Source organism: Carlito syrichta, unplaced genomic scaffold (genome assembly GCF_000164805.1).
Source record: "Carlito syrichta isolate Samal-C Ts95f unplaced genomic scaffold, Tarsius_syrichta-2.0.1 Scaffold191702, whole genome shotgun sequence".
NCBI classification, from domain to species: Eukaryota; Metazoa; Chordata; class Mammalia; order Primates; family Tarsiidae; genus Carlito; species Carlito syrichta.
Genome location: NW_007135798.1, coordinates 1 through 5,471, shown reverse-complemented (window position 1 = coordinate 5,471; position 5,471 = coordinate 1). Strand labels below are relative to the sequence as shown.

The following is a 5,471-nucleotide window of genomic DNA, read 5'->3' as shown; positions in this document are numbered from 1 at the left end:
TAATTGGAACAAGATTATGGTTTTATTCTCTCTAAAGGCAAATAAGTGCTGCTCCTAGGTCTTAGAAAAATTATAATCATCCTCACCAAAAACATATGTTGCACAAGGGTACCTAAAGGAACACCAGTTTCGCCCTGGTATGATTCTGTGAGTATAGTTTAATGGATCTCCTGCTGGTTGACATATTGTCTCACATATTAAAACAGATGATGGAATGAAACATCCTATGTCACTGAGGCCCCTGACTCAACTTTCCATCCCATTCCCAGTCATTAAGAGTGAACTAAAAAGCACAACGCCTTCCTTATTCAGCTTCAAATGTATTATCAAATCAAGCTCAAAATATTTACTCTCCTCAGTCTCGTATTCCAGAATTTACCAGGTCCTTGTGCACACTGATGTATAACTGCCACATGAACATCCTCTAACCCTGATCTAGAGAGCTGATGTGGCCCCAAGACAACCCTGTTGCCCAAAAGATCTCATACCACAAGGCTCACACCCCATCTCCATCCACATCTCAATGAGCCCTTCCCAGGACCACGCTCCATGGAACTTCCTCATGTTTCACCTCACTAGGTCATGGGGAGATGGAATCTAGGTGGAGACAAGAGGGACTGAGGGAAGACGGGGTGTGTGAGCAGACAGGAGAGTAAGGATGTTTCAGACCCAGAGGGGATGAGTAACTCCAACGCCTGAGATTTCACACAGGAAGGAGACAGGACAATCCACTGAGAAGGTCGCTTTACCGGAGACAGAGCCATCCCTAATGGCTTTTCTTGACTCCTCCTCCGCTTCTGGGCTTCTTCATGCACCATGAGGCTTTAGACGTCAATCCTAGATGGCAAAAACATACTGTTATTGCTCAGAATCAACACGTCCCTGTCCTATGCCTCAATCACAAACAGCAGCGACCTCGCCCTGTAGAAAGACTGTGTTTTGCTGCCCATTGCCCCAGAGGGAACACAAGGACAATAAACTCCAACAAAAAAAAAACCAAGTGAGTTTTTTGGCCCCTTTCTTCAGAACCTGCTCCCCTCCTGGAGGAGCCTACACACTCGCTTCAGCAGTCGGGAGCTGGACTGGACTGAGTGCCCATCCTGGAGACCCGGTCCTGATCAAATCCCATGAAGAGTACAGCCCTCCACCCACCTCTGTGTGGATCACAGGCTGACGTCCGTCCTCAGAAATGGAGGACACAGGGCCTTGGTGCTCTATGCTGGACAAGAAATCGAATCAACATAGAACATTAGGCTGGGCCCAACCTATTTGAATGAAAGTATCTGGTAAGAGGGCATAAGAGATATTTTCCAAAACACCTCAGGACTCTAATGAGAAGCCAGGATTGAGCTCCTCTCAGGTGGGCAGGCCCAGCCCACCTCCCACCTTCTGGTTCTGTTCTCACCTTGTCATCTTTTTGTCGCCAGGATTCACACAGCGAGAGACAAGGGAAAAGGAAAAATCAAATGCAGAGCAGGCAATATGGACCAGAGGTCAGGCTGAGGGTGTGGCTGGAATGTCAACTGGGGACACGGGAAGGCACAGAAGCCTCCACCAGGAAGATGACATCATAAGAACGACCTGGGGAAGGAAGGGTATTTGCACCTGCAGCTGAGGGTCAGAGGGTTCTATGCAGAGGGACAGCCCAATTGAAAGGCCTGAGGCAGGAGCAGCTTCCACCCCAGGAATAGGGGAGAGCCCCGTGTGGCTGGAGCAGAGCGAGGAGATGAACAGAAGAGAGATGAAGCCAGAGGGATCCTGGGCAGCAGATCAGGGAGGAACCAAAGCTCCAAACATTTTTCTCCCATACTTCAAAAAGGTTTTGGAAATATGCAATTCATCTTAAGTAAACAAACATTTTACCTTTTTCTATAAATAAATTGGCTCACAAATAATGTCACATCTTCTATATCTTAACTACATGTGAACAGTTTCAGCAAGGCCTAGGAAGAACAGGCTGGCCCTCATCTGAGATGTGCAGGATTGCAGGGAACGCGTTTGGAGTTTAGGAAGTTATTACTGGACACGTGAAGGGAGAGAAGATTGTTAGACATCCCATGAGAGTTTAGGGGACAGCTGGACCCAGGTTCAGGGTAGAGTTCTGCAGGCCTAATGGAGACATGCAGATCGGTTTAAATCCAGGAGATAAGATGACAAGGAAAGGCAGTGTGTGCAGATAGAAACGAGAAAATGTTCAAGGACTGAGGCGGGGTCATGCCACATTCAGAGAAAAGGAAGATCAGGAGACACCAGAAGAGGAAAGCAGGAAGTGACTAGGGAGGCAACAAGGAAATTAACACAAAGAGTTTCTAAATATTAATGGCATCTGCTCAAAGCCAAGATAACAGAGAAAGTGTGCATCCTGCCACATGCAGTTCATAGGCAAAAAAATGAAATCTTGGATTTAGAAATGGGAGGATACTGGGGACTGAAAAACAAAGGATCAGCGAAATGTTGGATATGAAACCTTGATTCAAGGACGAATTTCAAGGGTTCAAGCAAGAACTCAAAAAATGTAAGAAGTTTTTAATGCATTATGCTTGAAGCATAGAAGTGGGTAACTTACTACAGAGAAAAGTAGTTAGGAGAATCTTTTGTTTTAAAGATGAAAGAATGTAAAAAAAAAGGCAGTGTGTGTGTGTGTGCCTGTGTCTGTTTTAATGGACAACACCTCCATCTGAGTACGCTGATCCAAATAATTCCCTAGATGTAAAATTGATAATGCCTTGGAAGAAGTAGGCCATACTGTCTTGAGACTGCAAGGGAGGCTGGCACATGAGACACGATCATAGGGTCAGCAACAGCCAGGAGCAGGGACAGACCATTCCCAGTCACTATGGTGATCTCAGGCCTTGAGACAGGAGGGTGGGCAGGATGGAAAACATCCCTTCCCTTCACTGTATGAGATGCGAAAAACCCAAACTGCTGTGACCACTCTCACACTCAGTACCGAATACTTCACCTCTAGTGACCAAAACATGTGTATGGTTTTTCCTACCCTTACCAGTCCTCCAGTGGACTCCCAGTTGAGGGTCTTACAATTTATCTCAATTCTACCCCTATCTACAGGATAACATCAAACCCACACGTTAAAGGCTCAGTTCCACAAGGCTGCCCCCTCACATGCAGGCATCATTGCCACTTTCTGACTCACCTCCTAAATATTGTGGTTTCTTCACCCCCTCCTTGGATTTAACTAAGTTGCTAGGACAGTTCTTACAAGCAGTTCTTCTGTATCCTTCTGTGAGCCACTCAGTAAAATAAATTTAACCAAGGGAGGGGGTAAGGAAAGTGTCATATTTTTTTTGAGCCAGAGTCTTACTCTGTCACCCAGGCTGGAGTGCAGTGGCATGCTCATGGCCACCACATCGACTTGCTGGGCTCAGACGATCTTTCCACTACAGCCTTTTAAGTAATGAAAAATGAGTTGTTAATGGGGAGAAGTCCTCAAACACTTTGGTGACCTGTGGTGAAGTATGCTGTGTTGAGTGTAGACTACTGCATTGATCGAGAGAGGATGAAAAACATTTGGTTTTTTGGTACTGGAAGAGGGTGACCCACAACCGAATGAAACAAGTCACTGCCCTACAGCTGAATAGGGATTAAACGCAGAATTTACCCTCTAGCACTGAGAATTATAAAGGTCACCAGCCTTACAGAACAGAACTTTTGCTATTCACTCCATCATCTGAGTAATTTAAAGCAAAGTATTTAAAATACAAGTATTAGATTATAAGGGTGAGGTGTGGTGGCTCATGTCTGTGATCCCAGTGCTTTGCGATGGCTTAGGGATTGCTTGAGGCCAGGAGTTCAGCATGGGCAACACGGCAAGATCTCAACTCTGCAAAAAAGTTAAGTTAGCCAGGCACGATGGCATGCACCTGTGGTCCCAGACTACCTACTTGGGAGGCTACTGCAGAAGGAACGCTTGAGTTTGAATTTGAGGCTGCAATGAGTTACAACTGTATCATGCACTCTGGCCTGGGGCACAGAGAAAGACCCTATCTCAAAAGAGAAAATTAGATCATATACACAGAAATCAACATTTCACTATGTACTCGTCCATATCCAATCATGCCACCCCTCATCTGGACCAGGGTCCCCTCTTTCTTCATTACTGTTTCCCTCCCTCTCTCTGTCCTTATCTCTCGTTCTCACCTTCTCTCTCTAGCTGTTTTTCTTTTGTTTTCCCCTGGGCTTCTGCCCAGCTGTTCTGCCCTATTCTTGTAACTTGCATCTCTTGCTCCTTTCTCCTAGTTTTGATTGTCTCAATCTCCACACATTTCTGGCTCTTTCCTCCCCCATCTATGCTCTCCCCATAAACTCCTCTCCCTGTTACAATCCCTGGCCCTCATTCTGACATCTCCAGATTCCTAGCTTCCTTGCTGCTGTGTCTCTCCCTCTCCTGTCATCACCAATTGTTCCCTCTTTTCCCAGCACCAGGCTGCTGTCTGTTGTAGCTCTAAATCATTCCTCCTCTCTCCTCACTCTGTGTCTGAGATGCTTCCCTTTGCAGCCCCTCTCCCTATCTTGTTATCTTTCAGCTCTTTGGAGAGCGAGCATTTCTCTAAGCTTCCCCAGTGACTTTTCTCTCCCTGCTTCTTTGTTGGCTTCCCCCACCACCCACGCTTTTACTGTCTCTCTGCAAACCCATCACCCATCTGGTCTGTACTTATTTATGACGCCACTCTTTCTTCTTGACTCAGTTTTTCTATTTCCTCTCAGTTACTCGCTGTCTGTCTCCTGATACCCCTTCCCCATACATTACAGGGAGGGGGATGGAATAGATTCCCACCTCTTGGAACAGATCATTCCCAGTGGGGTGGGATTGGGACAAAAGAACACTGGACATAAAGAAACAGGACCGTCATCTCCCACAACGAGGAGGAGCCGGGAAAGCAGTGACTGCGAAGGGTAGACCTGGGGGCAGAAAGACCAGGCCCCGTGAGCGCAGGAGGGGGCGATGACGCCTTAGGACAAGGGGGGGATGCGCGGCCTGTGGCGCTTCTGGCCTGCAGCCTCCGCGGCCAGGAGGGGAGAGGTTCCAGGAAAGCGCCGACCCACGACGCGGGAGAGGAATTTACAGGGCGGGCAGGGAGATCAGTCAAGGTTGTAAGCAGGATACGAAGTAAAAGGAGGTGTCGGCACGACCCGAAGGCAGAAGGGTCTCAGGCAGGACAACCCTGCGTGTCCTGAATCCAAAAGGGAGGGATCTCGGGCTCTCTCGGCAACGTGTGAACGCACTTCGGGTGGAGGGAGCGGGGCGGGGATTTTAAGGGCTGAGGGCACCTCCGGACATCGGGTAGGGAGGCGCTGGGGCCTGCGAAGCGCAGGTTTAATCTAGCTAGAGGGACACTCACGATCCACGCCGCGGCCTTGACTCCAAGCGACGGGCTGCCGGGTCTGGGGGAAAGTGCGCGTGCGCGGGGTTGGAGCGGGGACGGCCTGGGGGCGGGGCCTGTGTGGGGCTC

At 48.3% G+C, this 5,471-nt stretch overlaps 1 long non-coding RNA gene across 1 annotated transcript; it reads right to left on the bottom strand.

Moving 5' to 3' along the window:
- Positions 1 to 779: 779 nt before the first annotated feature.
- Positions 780 to 5,441, bottom strand: LOC103253014. The gene is made up of 2 exons (XR_503823.1): positions 5,361 to 5,441; positions 780 to 837 (listed from the first exon to the last, which is right to left on the bottom strand). It is a non-coding gene; the product is annotated as an uncharacterized LOC103253014 (long non-coding RNA).
- Positions 5,442 to 5,471: the final 30 nt, after the last annotated feature.